This window comes from Xiphophorus hellerii, chromosome 19, assembly GCF_003331165.1.
Source record: "Xiphophorus hellerii strain 12219 chromosome 19, Xiphophorus_hellerii-4.1, whole genome shotgun sequence".
NCBI lineage: Eukaryota > Metazoa > Chordata > Actinopteri > Cyprinodontiformes > Poeciliidae > Xiphophorus > Xiphophorus hellerii.
The window spans coordinates 3,230,804-3,254,755 of record NC_045690.1 but is presented as its reverse complement, the minus strand read 5'-3'; positions in this window follow the sequence as shown (position 1 = coordinate 3,254,755).

Genomic DNA, 23,952 nt, shown 5'->3' with positions numbered 1-23,952 from the left:
TCAGAGGAGTCTGTGGCTGAAAAGCAAATGAGTGGTTGAGGCACGGTGAGTTGGGAATTAAGACTCATATCAGCCAAGGTCTCAATTTTCCTGCAATCAGCACGACACCTGGCCTCATCTTACTTCATCTAATCTGTGCTGCGTCCGCCTCGGTTTCTGCAGCATTTTAAGCTGCAGTCCAGGCCACAACCGATGGTCTGACGGTTTCTCTTTGAGACATAATCCAATTAACTTTTGGAAAACTGTGAGTAGAGTTTCACATCCCTTCAAAGCAGACATGAACTCTGGCAGTCTCTGTGACCCTGGATAATACCACCTGATTAAGAATCGCACCATGAACTCACATCCTGCTTCTTTGATCAGGAAGAATGTGAAACTATTTAAATGTGTTAACAGAAGATATACAGGAGGGAAAATAAGCATTAAAGACATCCTAAATATATTTTTAATTGTATTGTTGACATTAAAGTAATCGAGCCATTCAAAGAAGTACAAAACAAAACTATAAAATGAGAAAGAAACCATTTGCACTAAGCTTTGAACACGTGAAGAAAAGCTGAAAAGCTTTAACAGCTGAAATTACTCAATGTTTAGAACACCATCCTTCCCCCTCAGTAATTTACAAAAAACTGATGGCCTGTGAAAAAGTTTCTCATTACCAACATATCACACATACTGTAAAGAATCTTGTGAATGAAAACAAACAGCTCTCTCAAGACCTTTGCAACTTTAGTGTGACAAAACATTATGGTATAGGTTACACATCCTTTTCTAAACGTCTGACCCAAAAGGCCCAACTCGGTTCTAGTGGGAGAAAAACATCCCAGATCAGCCACAAGCAGGTGCAACTCACGTAGTCCTGTCATGATAACAAATTTTGCTGAGCGATTAATTCTCTCAAAAATTATTGCGATAAACTGATAATATAGTTTGAAGACCGTTTTGAACTAATGTAATGGTAATGACATAATAATGCAAGCGATATCTTGCCAAAAATAGACGCACTTTATATTCAAAAGAACACTTAACACTGGAACTGGTAAACAAAATAAACAAAACAACCAAAAACTAAAATAAAATGGACTTTCAGTCCCTAGTATGAAAAAAAATGCACTTGAATAAAAACTAAAAAACATAAAACCAAAGTGGAAATAAAATCCGACTACCTGACGCAATAGTTTACTCCTCCCTTAAGCCCAGTTCACACTACACATTTTTTTTGCCCCGATTTTCCCCTTATGACAATCTTAGAACGTCCCACTTTCTAAGATTGTCGCTTGCGATAATCGTAACCAATCATCCTGTAGTGTGTTACGACTGATCTGGTCCAGTGGGTAGAGCCTTGTGGCCGCTCCGATCTAAATCAGGCATATGCAACAAGTTGGATTGTCTTGGTCAGTTTATCGCTGCAGTGTGTGGGGTTTTCCCTGACTGCGAGCCAAAAAGCAGCCTGTTGAATGTGAAAAGTAGCCAATCAGAAAGGGCGGATTCCCCTCCGTGCTTTCTGAGGGTAAAGCACGGAGAGGAATCCCAAAGTCCAGTGGACATCGAGATGATTACTAATGTTTATTCAACATGTCACACAAAGAATATCCACAGAAATGACAAGGAAAGGAGTTGGAGTGAAGTTGCTACCGCAGTTGATTCCGGTAACTTTCAGCTGTTCATTATTAACCTAACATTTATAGGTTATAATGATGAGGTTATTCATTTATTCAGGACTTTACGCTGACACTAGCCACATGCATTGCATTGCAAAGACAAAAAGGCAGGAAGGAACGATAAAGCCGATAAATTGAAATGAGGTCGATAATTTTCATTAATCGTGCGATTAATTGGTTTATTGTTTATTGTGACAGGCCTAAACTCAAGTAGATTTATGACAAAAGCATAAAAAGATCTGGAAGTGAATCAAAGGGTTGAGTTATTCTAGAAAAACAATAAGAATGAACTTTAACTCAATGGCCTTTCTGCCCATTTACTGTACAAGTCTCCACTGCTGAAGAAAAATCATGTTGAAGCTCATTTAAATGTTGCTGCAGGACATTTAGTAAATCCAGTAAAATGCAGGGAGAATACAGTCTGGTCAGATGAGACCAAACTTTAATGAATGTATTTGGACGTATTTAGATGACAACAAGCTGCTAGAACCACCTGGTCAATCAGGGGTTTGAATCTCATTGAAAAATTACTGAATGAACTAAAGATTAGAGACCATAAAATAAGCTCCTGCAGCCAGTTCACCCTGAAGTTGTCAATATCAAAAACTGATTTTCTACAAAATATTAATAAATCTTCAGGTTAACAGTTACTCGGATTTGCATCTCGACTGTGAACACTGCCTTTGTTTGAAGGGTCTCTCCAGATAGTTGCATGATGGAACTTGTGTTTGTTTCTTGTTTAAACTTCATTAACTCTTTAACACTCTTAAATAAACACAAAACAACAAAGTAAAGCGAAACAACACAGGAGCAGGTTTAGCATGCATAAGTATAGAAACTGCACTACAGGGACCTATCTGATTTATTCATATTTACAGAATCATAATTGCCTTAGGTGATGTCTCTGCCTGTACATACATGAATATTTATCAGGGTTTGTTGTTTTTTTTTAGATATATTGTTATATATTTTACACGCTTTTATATTCATGTAAAATGTCGGAGGAGCTGAATTATGAAATGACCATTTCCATTTCTGGAGCAGATCTTGGTATCATAAACTTGTGGCGTGCCCTGCTGAGCAGACCCGGCCTCGGAGACATTCCCTAAATGTTTGCTAAAAGCCAGGCAGCGGCTGGCCAATAATGTCCTTGCATAGTGATCAAACAATGAAATTTAATCAGTGGCCCCCGGTCTACTTCCCATAAAAATGTGTTCTCTGATATAAAGTTCATTTCTATGAATATTAAAGCAGCATATCATCTGTTGAATATTTCATCTGATCTGCACATTTAATAATGCAAAAAGAGAATTGAACATTGGCCTCTTTTCCAAGATGACTTTGTCCACTATTGTGTGCATTGCACTTTGCATTACAAATTGTGGTATCTGTAATGTAACAGTTAAAAATGGGACTTTCTGCAAATCAGATTATGCTACAGGCATTTTGGCTGTCATTGCAATGCTGTGTGTCAGAGTGATGAAGGTTAAAGGGGATGTCTGAAGTGAAGGCAAATGAAGCATGGCATTCTTTGACACCTGCTTAGTCTGAATATTTGTCGGAGTTTGCATTAAATCAGCGACGGCTCGGGCAGAAACAGCAGATTCCTGCAGATATTAACCCCATGATTGTTATGTAAGGTCTGCACAGGTTTTATACATTGCTTATCTAGAAGCATTACAAACTGCTTGATAATAGAAAAACACTGTACATTCCAATATTATTGTTAAATATTGTGATTACAATCGTTTTTCGTGTTACGTTTCTTTTTAATCTGATAAAAATGTTCCTTCCACTCTCCCTGAACATCAGGAGCTTGATCAGAAACCTGAAACATTACGCCACGAAATTCTGCAAATTTGATTTTACAATGGTCTTTTCAATTCAGTATATTGTACTGCTCTAATTTTTTTGACATTATACGGATGCAAATTAAGTGTAGGCATGGCAACCTTGCTGGAAAAAGCCCCGAGGCTTGCTTCATTCCCCTCTCAGCCATGTTCTAATTGTCTTACCCTCTTCCCTTTTAGTTATTTGCTTCTCCCTCGTTTTCTGTCTCCCTCCTTTGAATGTCTTTGTATGGTGCCGCTATCAAGGTGATAATTGCATTGCCAGTCCCCAGTAAGAGACATTCTTAATTATTCTGGCATTAGGCGGTAGTTATGCAGGCAATTAATGCTTGACTTCACAATTATATACTTTGTTTGATTGCCTTTTATCAGCAGGATACAATGGGCTTATTTGCAGCTGACAAGAGGAACTCTACAGTTTCACACAAAAGATAAGTGATGTGACAGTCCCTGTATGGCTTCCATTCACATGCAAACATCCCATGTTGCAATGAAGTGCCTTTAATCTCACAAACACCCAACATGTGATAATAGTTGCATAGAAGTGTGTAGATGCTGAATGGGCTGTCAAACCTTAAAAAACAGCATCTTAGGTCAGATGTAACACTCACTGTGAAAATGTAATACAGTTTATTTGAATTGTCGTCGTCGTCTATGTAACACTTTTTACAGATTGCTCAAATGCAACGGCTTTAATGTGTGAGTGAGTTTAGAAGATTATAGTGATTCTCAAAGTCACACAGTATCTGCAATAGTTAATGTTTCTACACATTTTAGTGCCAAAACATTTCAGTCTTAAATTTCCACTTTTTAGAATTTTTATAAATTGCTTAGGAAGATGGATGGATGGACTGAACATAAAGCTGGATGAATAGATGGACGACAGGAAGCATGGATAGATGGACATACAGAAGGAAGGATGGAATGAAAGGTGGGTGGGTAAGTGAATGGATGGACGGACGGATGGATGGATGGATGGACGGACGGACGGACGGATGGATGGAAGAATTTTTGTAAATGTGAGAGGGAAAAAAACTCTTAATCCAAACCCTTTTTGGTTCTTTGGAAAGCAGCACAGGAATCCTGATTCTCAGCCCATCAGACTTAGAAAGTGCTGTTAATAAACAACATCATATTTTATATGCTGCATTATAAGTTGAGTCAGGCCTAATTACTCTTCGGTGTACACCTGGCACTAGCAAACACTTCCACATTCCTCCGTCTTTAAAGTCTTGGCCCAGGCATCAAAGCTGCCTGGTTTTGATGATATTTTGGCTCTGCTTTGTGTTGGCTGCTACATAAACGGGATTAGAGTTACATGTTCAAAAGGGGGCTCTGCTCTTCATCTCACCAAAACAGGATATTAAAAGTATTTTTCAGTGTCAAAGAAAAATGTTAGCACAAACAGGCCACAAAGACATCAACAAGCATCACTTCCCTTTTACACTTTGCTCCTCCAGCTGTTATTATTTGTGACACTTGCATCAGATTAAAATCTAGACTCACCTTTAAACAGATGAGTCCACTGACTTTCTAGTTAAGAGCACTTCTTTGGACAGAGTCTCACTTAATGCTGTTCGCATGCCAACCTCATTACAAACTAAATTGTGTCCAGACTTTGCCAGTCAGCGCACCAGATGTCCTATTTGATTAAAAAACTCTTTCCATGACACCTGGCAGAATGGACTGAACAGAGAAGTGAAAGATGGAGGCCAATATTCAAATGGAACTCCACTTGGTGCACACTGTTCACAGATGTGCTTTACATTATTTTCTAATTGCACACTCATTCCTTACACTGGTCTGAATTGGTAGTTGTAAAAGCTTGGCTGGTTTTCCACAGCTGCATTCAACCATGATGGGTATGTCAGGGCTACTGAAGGAGTGTGGAATAATTAGGCTACCTTACTCACAAGGAATATCTAATTACAAAAACTATAACTGAGCATCAGGGTGGAGAATTTATATGAGAGACTTTTCTGAACGAGTCATTCACTCACGCTCTAGCATAATACTCAAATATTTTATACTGTTTTGAAAAAGTCTGAACTAGGTTTAGGTAACATAACAATATCCCAAAGATCCCACAGGGTTTTGTTCAATGTATCACCTGAAGATGGAAAGACAACGGAGGAACTGCAGACCTATGAAGATATGGAAGTCCACTGAAAAAGACAATATGAGGAAAAAGACAATCAATTAGAGAATCAGGCAGCAGCTCCATGGTAACTCTGAAGGAGCTGCACAGACACAAAACTCAGGGACTGTAATTAAAATATGCCCGTTATGGAAGATTGTAGCTTGGCCATTCCCTTTCTACTGTAATTCTGATTTGTCCTACTGAGCAAAATTTCTCATTCATCATTCATCCTGGTCACTTCTGGACTGTTTCTGCACTGACGGTGCTTGGTAGAAACTAAATCGTTCTACGCTTTGCTTCGAACAGAGGGTCTGTACTCTCGGCCACTGAGAGTCATGCTGTGGCTATGTGTTCCTTCAGCAGGGGCATAGAAGCTGGTCAGAGTAGATAAATACAGGGTTAAATGAAGAGCAAAGCTTGAAGAAAACCTGCAGAGGATCCTGCAGAAGAGTTGGAACTGGGGTAGAGGTTCACTTCCAGTAGCAGCAAGACAAGTTGCTGCTACTGATACAGCCAGAACTACGATGGAATAGTTTAGACCAAAGCATATTCATGTGCCAGAATGGTCCAGTCAAAGTCCAAATCTAAATCCAATTGGAAATGTCTAAGAAGACTGTAAACTATTTCTTACTGATGCTTTCCATCCAGTCTGAACAAGCTTGCAAAAATCTTCCAATACAAACCTCGGAAGAGTTGAAGTTGAGGATGAAGTTTGAAATGCCAGCAGTAGGTTCCCAGTTTTCCAGTTTAATTGTCTCACTCGTTTAACTCTAATGATCATTGGAGATATTCAGCCTGCTGAGACGACAGCAGCTTGAAAAACAGGCGCTAATAATGTAAACATCCCTGCTTGACATTTAACCAAACACAGGGAGCACACACACAAATCCATACACACACTGTAACAAAACACACACACACACAGGAGTCACTACCCATCCTGCAAGACATACATCAAGACCACCATGTGGACATCAAAGATCAAATTACACCTCCTGGTTAGAGACACATTGATAACCCCACCGTCAGTAGGAATCCAATCAAAATCTAAATTGTGCCCCACTAAAACTGCCCCCTTGATTAGTTCTCCTATAAAATCCATTTCCTGCCCACATGCCTATTTTAGACCCTTTATTTCCCCTGTGGTATCAAGCAATAGGTTCTACCAAGCTCTCCATCTCAGAATGCCTGGTCTGATGTCCGTCTGTCTGTCTTGGGTGCTTTTCAGGTGCTTGATATTTCTGTTTGCCCCTCTGACCATCCCCATGCATCGATCAAGCCCTCCTTTGCTCTTTCTCTAAAAACTAAGTGTTGAGTTTAGCTTTGAGTCGACGCAGCAAGAAGCAGAAAAAACTGGGCTTCACTAAAACAGTCATTTCTTTTTAATTCCAGTCAAAAACTGTCTTCAGAGAGTGAGCTGTGGCAGATATAACACAGATCATCTCATCACTTTCATCCCAGAAGTGCAGGCACATACAAAAGTATCATCTCTCCATAGTTGCCCTTATATTTAAAAAAAAAAAGTCAACAGTATTAATGGTTTTCTCTATTAAAATCATTATATGCTAAGGTTTATAAAAAATTCACGCTTTATACCTTGAGTAATAATTTGCTTTGATGTCTATTCACTTATTTTTATTGCCTTTAGCTTCCTGTTAGTTCTAGTGTCTGTATTTGATTCCCTCCAGCGAGCTCTTGCCCTTTATTTCAAAGCCTCGTCGTATGAAGAACAAATTATATTTTGAGGATTACCTCAGAGCGGAGAATTGATGATGCAGTCAGACGTTTTTTTGTTTTTTTTTTCTACAGGGTAAAACTGAGACTTTTGGGCTTCTGGAAAAATAAATAATTGAATGTTGTTACACGGAGTGTTGATTCTTCACTGTAGGCAGTTTTAAGCTTTAAACTGCTGTATGGAGTACAACACTATCAACTTTCAGCTCTCTACAGGACGAGCTGCACAATAAAAGCTTGCTGTTTAAGCATTCATTCATTTTATTCAGGGAATCAGATGGCCCAGCGACACTCTACTGATTTTACACTGGTTCAATTCGCTCACACAAGCAAGTAAAAAAAACAGCCTCATAATTACCTCCGTGGTTGTAAGAGGGCTTTATCAAAGGCTTGAGATGTACAATATTAAACAAAGAAGATATATTAGAAAGTTAAGATGGAGAGTTTGAAAAAAGTGGCCACTTGAGGCTAATTCATGTAAATGCAGTCATACTCTCATAGTCCCTACAGGTCTGCAGCAGAGGATCCATTAGTTACTACCTACAGTGCCCTGCAAAGGGACTCAAACCCATTCTACTGTTAATATTGTCACATTGCAACAAACTTTCATGTATTTCACTGGATTATCAGGTTATAACAGAAAGTGGTACACAATTATTAAATGAAAAGGAAATCAGATGTGGTTTATACAATTTTTACAAATACAATCGGAAGAGTTCGTATTCATTCCTCTTTACTCTGGTTCCCTGAATGAGTTATTCTGTGTTTTATTAACTATCACATTACAGTCAATCAATCCTATTTATTTAGACACAATCAAGTGATGCTAATCACTGTAATGATTGCTAAGCTGTCAAACAACTTTTTAAATACATTTTCAGTTTTCTTTATTGTTTTATTTTATGTTTACTTAAATGTTTCAGATAATCAAACAAATTTTAAATATCAAATGATGATTACATATAATTAAAAAATAACTATGAGCCCATGTAAAAATGATGACTGGCAATTAATCTTTTACGTCATAATGGAGGACGTTTGATTTGCATACGTGTTTTAATTTAGCCATATTGTTTTAACTACAATTCCTTTTTAACGTCCTTTCACAACAACCTAACTGGACTCAAGTCCAGGCTTTGACTAGGCCAATAAATCTTAATTCTGTTTACCTGAGCCATTTAGCAGTGGACTTGCTGATGTGTTTTAGAGAATTGTTTTGCTGCGCATCCCCATTGTGCTCTAGTGAAGGCAGGTCTTTTAGCCAACTTCATGCTGTCAAAAATGTTCTATTTAAGTTTTATTTTCTTCTTCCTGCAGGTTTGGCAGTGAACAGGTCTGGATGTGACAAAATCTAAACTCATCTTTTTAGAAAACCTGACTAATCTCAGTTTATTTGTGACCAGGCAATAAAGTAATTCTAGAAAAAAAAATCAATAAGCGTTACTTTTTCACAGCATTGTGAGTTTGTGTTCCTTTTCCATCTCATTCAAGTTTTATCACAAACATTTGTACCAGATTATCTTTGTTATTTGTACTAAAAATGGTCAATTTCTATTTTTAATAATTGTCTCCAACACATTGGATTTATTCACCCATTTTATATTCTTCTGTCTACGTTTGGAAATGTTTCTTCGGTTTAATAAGGTTTCCCAGTGGGTTTTGTGTGGAGTTCCATCTGTTTTCAACCTTTGTCAATATGAATAGTATTTTGCAAATGAAGTTTGATTTATTGATTGACTAAAGCAGATTCATATGTATTAGAATGGCCTTGTCAAAGTTCTGACCTAAACTCAATTGGGAATCTGTGGCAGGACTTGCTGTCCATCCAATCTCAGTGAGTTTGAGTTATTTTGGAAAGAAGATGAGCCAATAATGGAAACCCCCAGACATGCAAAGTGCTTGGAATTTCATATATCTTATTCAAATACTCTTATCTTATGCATATACTGATATTTGTCCATCTAAATCTTTAGTTTTAGGAAAACAAACCAGAGTTTGTTTCAATCTTTCTGACCCTTATCTCTCCAGAGCTGGTTTAGTTTATGGTTAGCTTCCATTAATCTTCTATCTGGACAGAGGAGTAATTTATCTTTGGATGTGACAAAAGCTGATTTGTTCACACAGAAATGCCTCTGTGGGTAAACATTTTGTCACCACGACCAAATTCAATCTCTCCTTTTGTCCAACAGCAGCATGTGACAGCCTGACATGCTGACATATGTCTGTCACATACATAAAGCTTACTAAAATGGAAATTGACCATCGTCTGATGTTTTATAGCAGAATTACCTCATTTACTTTATTGACTTTATTGACCTCCTTACAGCTGCTGAGGCAATTCTGGTGACCTCAACCCTTAAACACATTGGGGAAGATCAATACGCCGAAGCCAGAGTTCAGCCGGCTCCCCCTGCCAGGCGCATTGCAGAATGAACTCCATTAAAAGTTTCCAAAGCCAAACAGTCAAACGTCATTTGGCTCGGATGTCAGAAAGCATCTGCCAGAACCCCCAGACAAGCTGGGAGTGATGCAGTTTGTTTTAGGGGGTTTTAATTGCAGCTTCACCCGTGCCAATAATTCAAATCCTATGTAGGAGCAATTTGTTAAAGGCAGCAGCTACGTTTGAGATTCAATTCAAAGGACAAAACTAAACCGAAGGCTGTCTGACAAACAGATGTGTGGCAGGATGAAATCTACTTTTGTGTTCACAGCTGCCTGTCTGGATCTGAGCAAAGAAAACGGCTCTGGAAGCCCTTCAGTTCTGTTACAGAAAATATGGACTAATGAAACTATTTATTTGCTTTTTCATTACTGGGTAAAAATTCACTGCCTTAATTAATATCATAGCCTGTTTTTCTGTCAATCACAGTATTAAAGCTGCCCACATTGTAAATTTTACTATGTATTTGTTTATTTTGCATCAACTGAAACTTAGAGCAGCTAAAATCTATTCATCTTTGGTTGGATTATGTACAGATCTTCTAAAAGGTTTTAGATCAACAATATCCTAATTTAAAATAAAAAAATCATACAGAATTCCAATGCTACAATATGCATGGCATCAAAAACCTAACACACCTCAAGAACTTTGTGCTCAAATTAAAACCCAGAAGTAGAAGAATCCAGGGGTAAAAAGACAGTAAAATGGCCTTTTGTCATTTATTTTTCAGAAATTCAGATTTTTATACTTTAGATCAGGGGTGTCCAAACTTTTTGCAAAGAGGGCCAGATTTGATCAAGTGAAGATGCCCGGGGGCCAATAGTTTGTTCGGACATTTTTTAACTACAAAAGTTCATGCAAATACACTCTGTTATAAAACAATTTTCATTGTCACAATTATCTTTATCTTTCAAATGACAAAAAAACCAAATATAAGCCACTCAGGCAGATGAGAACAACTCTAAAAACACAAATTCTGCAATTCTTTCATATCTGGAGAGTCAGATAACATTGAACAAACTGTATGAAATACCTTAAATTTACAGGAGTTTAAAAATATCTTTGCCTCAAGAACATTTTAAACAGGAGTTATAAGTAACGCAAAGTTGTCTGTTATTATTAAATCTTAAAACAAGTTAATTTTGCTCTTGTCATTTACAATATCTTTCAGAAAGTAATAGTTTGTGTCACATCTACAGGTTCATAACATCAACAGTAATAACCAAATCTCACTCAAGAGTTTAATAAAAATAAGTGCCATAAATCCAGGTGCATAAATGTTCTTTTGGCTCTTCACTGTTGATAGTGACAGATGTTACCGTTCAAAATACTCAATTTCATGTCCTCAACTCTCAGTGCCACACTGTTACTGCCAGGCAAACATTCGCAAATTCTTGCTTCTTCTCAGGGCAAAATGTTCTCCACCATTTTCATAACACAGTCTTTGATAAAAGTACCTTCAGTAAAAGGTTTGCCATGTTTAGCTATTAACATTAACATCATAGCTTGCTTTGGTGGTATTTCCTTTTGACTCAGGCCTGCGTGAAGAATTGCTGTTGTGATGCCAGTGCAGCTTGGAGCTGCTTCACTTTTTCAGCACGGTCACTCCCTGTTAGCTTGTTGTATGCGTTAGCATGTTTAGTCTGGTAGTGTCTCTTTACGTTGAACAAGGCAACCGTCTCACAAATTAGACAAGCACAATTGCCTTGATTTTCAGTGAAGAAGTATTGTAATTCCCATCTCTCTTGAAAGCGGCGGCCCTCACTGTAAACTTGTTTTCTTTGCAGTGGCCATGGCAGAAATGAGTGGAGAGGGGTTCGCTGCACGAAGGCAGACTGATAGTATTAAAGTGGTGCTGCCACCATTTGGTGAAAGAAGGAATTACAGTTTCAAGTTTTATGATTTATTTATTCAGTTTGACAGTGCAGGCGGGCCATAAATAATACATTATAAGACTGAAGCTGCGGGCCGTATGAAATCTGACCGCGGGCCGTGATTGGCCCCCGGGCCGGACTTTGGACATGCCTGCTTTAGATGATGGAATAAGTAATGGATTCCATGCTGGATTTTGACGTTTTCCATACTTTTCCAGGCTTTTGAAGAGACGCAGCATTCAGTTTCTATGCCCCACAAATCTAGAACCAACTCCAAAACAGCAAACCTGCTGAAACACTGAGTTCATTTAAATCAAGCATTAAACCCACCTGTTTTAGTGTTGCCTTTGATTGATAGTAACTGGAACCTTGATCAACATATTTGATGTATATTTGTTTGATGATTTTGATAATGTCATTTTACAAAATGTTTATAGCTTGTTTCATAATTAGCTACTGTGTTATGTTTTTATGGAGTAAAGCACTTTGAACTGCCTTGTTGTTTTGATATAAATAAACTCGACTGGACTGAAGGTTTCTACAGTGCTGGCAGCAATCCCAACATGCAGTCTTTACAAGCCGACTCTGTCAAACAACCAATAACTTCTTCCTCTCTGATGCCAAAATAAGCCTATCAATCGCCTGTAACGATAGCCAAAACTGAAACAGCAACAAGTATTTTCCAAGCGAGACCCTCTTGATGATGAACATCATAGCGTCTTAATCCTGGAAGATCTTGTTTCCCCCACAGTCACTTTTACAGCCAGCATTGGTCTGATAGCGAGGACACCTGCCACAGACATGCCGTTTGTCTCTTCAATTCAGAATGAAATTAGCCTCTTGAGTTGCCATCAGAGTTGATTCAGTGTTCAGTAATTGCATTTCCAGATGGAGGAGCCAAACTGCCAGAATGTGACAGACACATTCAGCCTTTACCTTCTGATGAAGGTGTTTCTTCTGTCTGCTACTCCCCCTCTCCACCCGCTCCACCTATCTCTCCCTTTACTCGTCCACCAGCTCCTACTCTCCTTATCGGTCGCCTCGCTCTTTTCATCCCCTTCTCTTTGGCTCTTCTGCAGCTACTGTTGTCGCTGCAGTCTGCAGCCAAGACTCACTTTCCCTTCTATTTGAGAAGATAAAGCCATAATGGCTCTCTTTGTGCTGCTGCTGGCCACTCAGTCATAGAAGCCCAGTCAACAGATAAATATTCCTTAAGCCCATTTTCCTTTATCGCCAGCTGGGTTCAATTAGTGCAGGTTCCAGTAGTTTAATGAATGTCCTGTGTGGCCTCTGCTCTGCTCGCCTCCCTTTAAGGATCTAACTGTTTTACTGGTATGAATGGTTTGCGCTCCATAGCCTGTGGATGTGTGTGCCGGTGTGGCATGTTTTGTTTGCGGACTGATAAATGGCCGTATAATGCTGGTGGATAACGGTTTACAAAGGGTGTGGGGGCTGGAACCGGGGCCCCCTCCCCTGAGCTCTGCAAATCTGTGACGTTTGGGTGACACTTTGTCACTGTTTGCTTTTCAGTTTCACTCCTCTCTGTTCCTCTTCCCCTCCCCCTTCTTCTGTAAATGGATATTTTTTTATTCGGTGGCACTTCGGTGGAGATAGGCCGTTGGGCTCCTGTGTGCTGGGGCAGCTGGCTGGGGGCTTGGGAAAGGATGAAGGATAACTAGATTCAATCGGGCGTTGCAAATCAACTTTTCCACCAGCATCCTGGGAGGACCTGATAATACAGGTTTCTAATATCTGACCTGTCTGGCAGAGAGGAGGGGAGGGAGAAGGAGTGATGGGAGGTGGGAGAGAGAGAGAAAAAAAGCAAGCAATGGAGGCAAGAGAGAGCAATGAACACATTGATTTGATACGGCTAATAGTTCTGCAGTTGATAAGCGCCCTGGCGCCAGTCACAAAAATGAAAGGCTGGCAGCAGAGTGCAATAAATTGGGTCTAGCTTTTCTTTTTCTCATTCAGATCAGAGTTTGGAGATGTATCAGAGGAGTTTGGCAGACAGGGCATCAGCACGGCTTCCTGTTTGTGCCTCTCCACCTGTCATCTTTCATCCTCTCTCCAATCTGAATAGGATTTGAAAACCTCAAACACTTTTCGAGGCTGCTCATCGGAGCAACAGTCAGGTCTTTGAAGGGGGAAACAAGACGGGGGAGCGTGGCAGGTTGAGAAATACGGCCGGGTCTCAAATTGGGACTTACTCTGGCTGTTCTGAGGGATCAGGTCCATTCACATCCACCAGTATAAACACAAGCTTTGAAAACGTATTCAGCTCCACTTTTTGTCACATCACTACTACAAAGTTCAATGTATTTTAAAAGGATTTCATGTACAACGTATAGTAACTATAAACTACAAGGAAAATAATATATGGGGTTTTTATAAATACCAATATAAAATGTGTGTCAGGCATTTTATCATAAAACAAAATCCTGTGGAATTTTGAAGTCATCTGTAAATAGACCGAAGAGAGTCCACAGGAGCGTAATATAATCTCAACATAAATCCAAAGGTTTGCAAGAGAAAATTAGTGAACAAACAGCAACATGAAGACCAATGACACAGCAGACAGGTCAGGGAGAAAGTTCTGGAAAAGTTCAGACCTACCAGGACATGGATGTCCACTTAAACTGACAGAGTTGGCAAGAAGAACATTCACTGTAATCCATTTCATAAGTTCATGGTAGCTTTGGAGGAGATGTGATGTATCATAAACTACCCATCATGCACTTTAAAGGTCTGGCCTTCGGTGACATGAAAGCTTTGGTGAAAGAAAACAAACAGGAATCTTGTTTACAGTTTGCCATAAGCCATGTAAGGAAGAAGGTTCTCTGGTCAAATGATAATAAAATGCACATCATCTTCAACACACCATCTTAAATGTTACACACGGTGGTGACAGCATCATGCTGTGGGAAAGACTCTCTTTACCAAGGAGACAAACGCTGATCTGCAAAAAACTTCATACTGGGGTGAAGGTTTACCTTGCAGCAGGATACTGACCCTGAACATACAGAATAGTTTGGATTAAAGCATATTCATGTGTTAAAGTGGCCCAGTCAAAGTTCACATCTCTATTGTAATGAGAAACTGTGGCAAGACTTGATGCAAAAACACTGAATGTGTTTTAGCTATTTTTCACGTTTTCTTAACCACATCCAGTAATTATAAACAGTTTAAAACTAATTACACTAACGTTAATCTCCTTTTGACTCTAAAGCTTGAAAGTTGTATCCACACACCATCAGCCCTCTCAGAAGAGTTTGCTTCAAAAACAGAGAAGAAGAAAAATCATCCTGAGGTTTGGCTAGACAGGCATGCCATATCTCTGGAGTCTCCATGCAGAGCAACAGGGCAGACAACGCCACTCTGACCTTTCCTGATGCTACTAGCTAAGACAGAACCAACGCAGGCGCTAACGAGACGCTGACATGGCCTGACAGCCAGGGGTGGCCTGCAATTATTTTGGGGGAAAAGGCAGCTTGTCAGTATCTGTAAGTGAGTGAATGTCTGGAAAGCCAGTGTGAAACATTCAAAGAGTGCAAACATGTGTCACCATCTCCTGCAGGTACTTGTGCGGTCAACAACGTCTCCCCACATTAATGATTGATGTGACCTCAGAGACGCCATCATGACAGATTTAAACAGGTGATTTTGCTCATAAACTTTCTCAGCACCCTGAAAGCCTTCCCTTCAGTTCAGTCTAGCTTTTTTCTCATATGCTCTTTCATAGCAACTTGGTTTTTGGTTTGAAAAATTTAAAATTTCATTGATTTTGCCATCACGTTTGAGATTTAGTCCGTATTTGTCGCCTAAAAGCAGTTTGTTTCCTTTTAAATTAGTAAAGAGTCATGGCTGAAATACTTTTGCCACATTTAGTTAAGTAATATTTTCTTGAAGAAATGTTCCAAATTTCAACTAAATTGTAAATCCTAAAATCATTTCAGGAAAAGAATTAAGTATTCTATTGAAATATGTACGTAAAATCTATTTAGTATGATTTGGTGACTAATTTCTCCAACTTGTAAACTAAATATCTAGAAAATTTATGAAGACATTTTTATTCCTGCTATTTTTTTCGCATGGCCATTCATATTACTTATTACAGTTTACTTCTCCAAAACAATCCACATACAAAGAAAACTTCACACAGCAGCGCAATGTTTATGAACATAATAATACGTGATGTTGTCTAATAGTCATTTTGCTAACCAACAGTATTAATAGTCCGTTAGCTTCACAATAAGCTAACGGCTTACAATAACACAATAACTGATATCACTCACCGGATAGTAAGCAAACTCTTATCCAGCTCCGTTAATGTCCACGGTTCACTCGGCGATCTTCACCAACAGCTTTAGTTTTCATAAACTTTATCCCCTCTTTTCTTCGTTTTCTCTATAATTTCGTCCGTGTTGTTTCTCTTTGCTCACATAGCACGGCTCTCTTGTAGTGTGTGTTTTTTGTCTCTACTTCACGCGCTTCTCCAACACTCACACACAAGCAGAAGGTGTAGGCTGCCCCCTACTGGTGCTGCCGAGGATTAAGAGAAAAAACAAAGCGCTTGCAGCGTTGAGGTATACTTTTATATACATAAAAAAGTGTTTTTTGTGGGGTTTTTTTGTTTTGCTTTTTTTTTTTTTTTACATATTTGAGAGTTTGCTATGAGACAGATAACCTGTGCTTCCAGTGCTATCTACAAACAACCACTCAGAGCCAGGAGGCGAGTCTTAGCGCTGTCAATCACTATCAGCGTAGCTAACTTGCTTCTTGGTTAACTTGGTTAACTCTTTAATTAGCTAATAATAGCATGCACAGTGTCAGTAACTTAAAAGTCTAGCATTAACTGAAAAGCTTATATAAATATATAGCTCATACATATTTGCTTGATTTATATTGGTATCCTGGCTAACATTCCCTATTTGCTATTATAGATTATGGCATTAGCAAAATGTACATTTCATTGGCATATTGGCTAGGTTAGCACATTAACTAATATTAAATAAATACAGTACTAATAGCTGCACATATGCTATGATTAGCTAACATACTAATAGCAGCTAATGCTAATGCTAATAGCAGTTAATTAAAAAAAAAAATCATTGGTTTACATGTGACAAGGCAAATAAAGGGAGTCTGGACTCATTAAAACGCTGGTGAAAGGGGTCACATTTGAAAAATGGAAGCTATAATGAAAAACAACTGACACCTTTTTCTCATCCTCTTGAAGATTGAAGCGGTTCAAGAAGTCCTTCATTCCTGGTGCAATGAGCCTTTTTAACATCCTCTGATTCCCCCACCACCATCACTGTGCACTTGTATATAATTTCACTCCTACTTCTTGATCTATGCTTCTGTTTTTATTTAATTATATATTCAATATTCTGCTTTGTTGCATTGCAGCAAGCATGGATAGATAATTTAATTTCCAGTAAACAAAAATACATATTTTAAAAAGACAAATTTGATCTTCAGCAGCCGACTTGCATGTCAAAGCTTTGGAAATAAAACCTTTGATCCATTTGATACAAGCTGTCTATAATGGTCTCTCATCATGAGGTCACTGAAACCCTCAAGTGTCACTCTGGCTACAGGTTGCACATATCAAAGCCAGCGCATCGAGTATAACAATAATCCCAGAAATGGGAAGCATGCATCAAAGGAAGAGAGAAGTCCAATCAGGATGCCGGGTCCGGACCTTACTTTGCTGCCTGGACAATAAAAGAAGGATCTGAGCTCAGAACAAAGGCAAGACTTTGCAGTGGCAACATCTGAATAACATACCGACTGCACCCCAACAGAGGAACTAGCCTTAGTCCTGATTCACAGTGGAGCTTCATGTGCGTAGTCTGTCTGTAAACACCAAAAATCTGTCTGTACGATCAGTCTGTAGAAACTACAATCAAATGAAAAATAAGTATTCACTTAAGCCTGCCTTATATGTTTAGATCAGTAAACTCTTTGTGAATTAAGATAACAATTGTGCTCAACATCAAGCACTTCAGTCATGAAGTTTCTCTTTGGTGGGGATATGTACCAACTTCCAAGGGCATAAATCAAAGAAATAAAAGGGAGTTGCTGCTGCTTTGTTGCAAAGGCCACTTGGCTCAGATTCATCACTGTCTGTGCTCACTGCAATGTCTTAGAAGTCTCAGTGCTAGGCAATGTTATTGATCTGCAGGAATAAAGTTTTAGCAGTATGGTTGCAGGATTTTAAAGATTTCCTGGAAACCAGACTGGACAGCTAACATTTCGGTCCCCCCAAACTGCAATAGAGCAGGTTCATACCTTCTCATTTCATACGTTCACCTGCCAAATTAGTCTTCTTAAAAATGTAGTTATGTATTTATTTGTTTTTATTCGATTAGGACAGTGCACATTAATCAACATTGCTGGGATTTATGGCAATGTAAAAACAGAACCTAAGCTAAATTGTTCTCCTAATTTTGTCGCTTTGCTCTGTGATTGATTGTAAATTCATGAAACTAGGCCATGTTTTCCTGAACAGAAAGAAAACAAAGGTCACTCTGAGGATTGTTGTTTCAAGCATCTCATGGTGAGCTCTTGAAATTCCTGTCTACCCTCTCTCTGCGAGTGCAGTGGACTCTTAACGGAGATCCATTGCGCTCCCTATGACAAGAAAATAATGTATTTCTACCACAGTCTATCAGAGAAATGACTTTGTAGGTAACAGGAGGAAAGAGCCTCTAGATCAATATGTTTCAGGCAGCTGTGAGTGTTTTTGAAACTGAATTTCCACCTTCCTTTGAGTTGTTTTGACCTTGATCTCCAAGAAGATATCTCTCTGCTGCTCCCCAGTTTTCACTGCTGCCTGATTATCCTGTGCAGCATGAAAGATAACCTGCGCGCTGAGCTCCACTTTTCCTGTCCCCCCCTCGCGGCAGTCCTCGCTATTATCTTGCCAATCCAAAAACAATAAAAGATGTCACCATGCGGCTGTTGCACACCTTTGTTCTGCGCACACCCCTCATTATTATCATTATTATTCCCTTGCTGTCAAACTGTTCTTGGTAATAATTGAATTTAAATGAAGAAAAGGAAAATGAGGAATGTTCTTTTTAGGATTTTGTTAGCATCTGTTCATTTAAAGACTTGGTTATTTTAATGGCCCAGGTTTTCAACTATAAAGATTAGAAACAACCAAAAGGAGAAGTACAAAACAGGTTGAGAGGGTATTACAAAATTATGATTACTTTATAGCAAATTTCTCCTGTTGTTAAGAAAATGTGCTTGGATTATTAATTCCTCGTGTGACTCCAGCTTTTGTATGTACAAATTGTATTTTCAGTGAATTTCCAGGGATTTTCAGGGCCACGTTTTGGACCAAAGGAAATAAGCATGAGTGCATGATGGGATTTCTGCCAAAGCAAACATCCCGCCTTGTCCCCAGGTGATTTGCTCAAAGATAGGTGTTCACTGAGGCATCTACAGATAGAAACAAGTCTTGTGACAGTTCAGACGGAGCAATTCGATGCATGCAAAAATTAAATGATATGCCGCAGCCAGGGAGCACTCCCAATGAAAACAAAATCAGGGCATTAGCATGTTTCAGCTGTGCCTCAATCAGTGTTTTCCAGCATCTCTGGTTTTCACATCCCTCTGTGGTTTGGAGACAGATGGAGCAAAAAAGCAACCCCTGTGTGGATATTAGAATTTATTTTTTTAGAAATGATTCATTCCTCACCTTTTTTTGCTTCTTTTTAATATTATGATTCAGTCAAGCAAACAGACTGTCCATACGGTCATGCTGAGACAGGAAGGAGCATCAGGCTCACAGCAGATTTGACAGATGCAAGGTTTCTGTTTTCCTCAAAGCTGATGGACATTTAGTTGCAATCATATTTTATTTCAGATTAATATGACATACAGAACTCACAATAGAATGATAAATTAAAGGAAAACTAATATTTGTGGTGGAATATGAAAAGTTTGTTCTGAAGGATGAATCCTTTATCTACTGAATGATTCCACTCATTATTGGCACATTCTACGGCCAAATTTATTAAAATAAGATTTATTTGTCCGTTTTCTAGGGTTTTATTTATTACTAATCAAACTACGGTCTGCATTCTAGTGGTTTAATTAGGTAAAAGAAACTACACAAATAATACAACTAAAAGTAATTCTACAGAGTACAGTCACGGGAAAAAGGCTCTAAGACAGTCTACGATTTTCTAACATATTTGGATATGTGCGTATTTAAAATACCATTTACTACCATCTCCTCAGTAATGTGTGAAAAGTTTCATTCTGTTTTCAGAGTGAAACAGAAATGCTGAAAGTCACTAAGGATCTTCTCAAGGCCTCAGAAAATGGATTTGTGTCTGTTCTCACTATGTAAGATCTCAGTCACAATATTCTCTTATAAAGCCCTTAACTGTTTGCTTACGGAATACCACAGGGTTCTGTGCGTGGGTCAATTACTTTTTCTATATATGCTTCCAATTGGTAAAATCATCAGATGGTTTATGAAAAATTTTGACTGTTACATGATGATACTCATATATATTTATTCATAAATCCTGAATTCAATCAAATAGATTATTTCTGTATCTTGCAGACACAGTTTTGTCAAGATAGTAGTTATTGTCTTTACACAAGAACAATTAAAAGAAGCTGCTAAGTCAATCTGAATGGCATTACATTGACCTCTGGTGATAAAGTAAATTATTGTTTTTGAAACATTTAAACATGTTTCTGGGATTTTCTACTTTAATGTCTGGAATGTTGGCAAAATTAAAAGTATTCTCTCTAAAAGTGATGCTGAAAAACAAGTCCATGCATTTTTTACTTCAAGGTTGGACTACTGGAATTCTTCACTATCAGGAAGATTATTTATCATGAAGAGTTACAGATTAATTACAGCTTTTCGAAGGTTTTTTTTGATTTTCTAAATTACCAAACAGAAGATAATTTATATAATATGTATTTTAATGCATATTCTCAGACATCACTACTTTAGAGACTAATACATCAGGGTCATAAATTCCTTCATTCACCAGAAAAGACTCAGGACGCCATCAGAGAAATCTGTAAATAAATTATTATCAAGGTAGTTTGTGAAAACTTGCAGTGTTTATGGTCACTAAGTGCAATACTGACTTTTAGAAAAATGGGTTGAACCAAATTTACATCCACTATCTGGTTTATTTCTACTCCATTTCTGTTCAAACTGGGAGAGTAAATGTGTAATTAACAGACAGTCCAGTGCAGTGCAGCAGTGATAGATAGGGAACAAAATGCATCACATTTTTATTATTACTGGAGCGATGCCGGTGATTGTGAGGTGCACTCCTGCTGCACCCCATTTATTCTGAATGAAGAGGCGGCTGCTGCAGTTCAATGACCTCTTATCTGATGCTGTGCCACTGTCACTAAAGCCATCAGAGGGAAAGGATTAAGCCTGCCTCGTATATCGACATAAGTCCTGAATCCACATAAACACAAACACACACACACCCACCCCACACACACAGAGTGACGGATATATAGCAAGTCCTTCTGAAAAACATTAGCAGGCATCACTAAGTCAGAGCTTCTGGATAGATAGGAAGACATGTTTTGATCTTGTGAGAAGATGAACAAAAACAAAAGTCGATCGAATTCTCTCAGCTAAATATTAAACAAATCAGCCTCCTCTGCTGCTCATCCAACACTGTCAATAGTACAATTAGATCGTATTAAACTGCTCTACCAAGCATATAAATTATGTGTTGTTAAATATCGAACCAGCTTCTGCTTTGTCGTTAAAGCAGAGAGGTCACAGGATATCAGCGCATATTGCTCTTTGGGAGGAAGTAAATTACTGTTGTTCCTCTGCTAGTGTTAGGAAAATTATCCTCCTGTTCATTTACTCATGAGTTTATTTTACAAGTTATGTTTTCATATTATTCTTTTTTTTATTATTACTCTCATATTATTCTTCTTTTTATATTTACTTAACTTCTCTTTCTTTTGTGGTATGTTATTAACTTTGTTTAGGATGTTTGCTTGGAAGCTAAAAACGTTAAACATTCATGTGTTATTAGTTCCATCTGTAACTGATTAGTTGTGGTCAGCCACATGCCCTTATAAGGGCATGTCCATAGGAGGTTTCAGAATGTAAAGACGGTTGGTCAATTCTCTGTGTGACTGTGTGAAGAGAAGCCCAACCTCCTTTTTCTATACAATAAAGAGAAATGCAAAGAAAGAACTGGCAGAATTGAGTCCAGACAGTGTTTGACAGCGATTCGTCGCGTCTGTTCTCAATTCTCCTATTCTGCAGAAAAGAAATCAAAAGAAACCTAATCTCTGTCTCTGGCTGATTCTTTGCAGGTTATGACAAAATAAACCTATCAGCTAGGACAAACAATTATAACTGAACAGTGTAAGAAAATATTCCTTCATGTTTCTCGCAGGACTGGAGCGCTGTGATGTAGAAAGTGAATTATGTTTCAGAACTTAAGAAGTTTGTTTTGTGATTTTATTAATATTACAAACTTGAAGACTGTGACTCCCTCACATGCATTTGCATGAACATTTTGTCTTAATGGATTTAAACAAACAATGTGTGTGTTTATAGTTTTGTTCTGAAGGTACTGCCTGACTTCCCTGACTTCAGGTGATTCTATAGTTAAATTGCATTTGTTCACACATTGAAGCTTGATTAAAACTTCATGTTTAACTGTAAAGATAGTTAAAAAAAATTCTCATTCATGCAATAAAAAGCAACATGTGATATGTGAAAGCCAAGCTTGGTTATTGTGCGAATCAGGAACTAATGAGACCAAAAGGATCCATCTTAACAGCCATATCACTAATTTAACCAGCAAATTGAGCATATGATGAGTTTTTATATGTTCTTAGAATCATTTTGGATAAAAACAATCAAATGATCCACCAGAGATGCCTTCTTTTACAGTTATTAATAAAGAATTTTGTCGATGGAGAAATTTACTGTACTTTACTGTCATGCATAATTTGTTATTGTTTCAAAGCTGCAATACGTAACTTTTATTAAATATGTACATTTTTAATGTATTTGTTAAAACTGTCATCATTTCCTGAGAGTATTAGGTGAGAGAGATAATTTGTGAAAAAATCAAGCTCCTTTGCATTCTCCTTGTGGTTCTTCTGCCATCTGCAGAAAACAACCAATCAGAGCCAGGAGGAGGGCCTTAGTGCTGTCAATCGTGCTCTTTTGCTGTTACTTCAGTCTCTTAAGGCGGAAGGTTTTATTTCAGTTTTGAGTTTGTGTTGCACTCTGGGTCATGTTGCCTAAAAACATTTGGTGTTAAGTTTTCCTTTACATCATTCATGTTCATATTTCTGCTATCCAAAGCTTTCTGCTCTTGAATAATAACTCTTAAAGAGAGACATATTGACCAAGGAGAAAACGTTGGTGTCATAACTGATAAATCAGCTTCTCAACTCAACATCCATAATTCACTCTAGTTGAAGCACTTACTGTCTTGGAATAAATTGGAATATTTAAGCAAACAGATATATGCATAGTGGCACTTAAATAAGTGATGCCTCCCACTCCCAAGTGTTCTCAAATCAGCAAGAAAACAGAGTGCAATCCTGTATACAAGTTTGATGCACCGGCTCTAGAAAACCCCTTTTATTTTTCATACTCCTACCATCCATTAGCCACATCACTGATCCAGGAAGAAATACAGTTCCTCAAAATACAGTTCCTCAAAATGTTAGGTCAACTGGAACACTAATTTGCCATGTTGAAAAATGATTTGCAACAGTGCATTTGAAGGCACTAACCCCATGCACTGTTCTTCCTCAGAGTTCATTTTTATGGTTTTATTTAGAGATCATGAAACTGTGAAAGATTTCCTGGAAAAGGAACTATCACAATCATGAATATATCAAATACTTCTATGAATATATCAAATTAGTTAGCATGTTTTTTTAATGTTAGGTTGTTTCTCTGGATTCTGCTAATTGATGTTTTGTTGCTTTATAGCCAGGTTATTGCTGAAAACAAGAATTTGCTATCAGCCAACTTGCCTGCTAAAATGAAGGTTAAATAAAATGAAATAAAAATGAAAAATTTTAATTGTATTTTAAAAGCACCAGTTTCACCAGAGATCTCTGTTTTTGTTTTTTAGCATAATCTGCGCTCTGTCAGGTAGCGGAGCTGTTGTCAGCCGGTTGCCATAGCAATGGGCAGTATATGTGTGTGTGAAGCCGACACAGAGAGCGAGGAAACAAATCTGAGTGGTTTTGA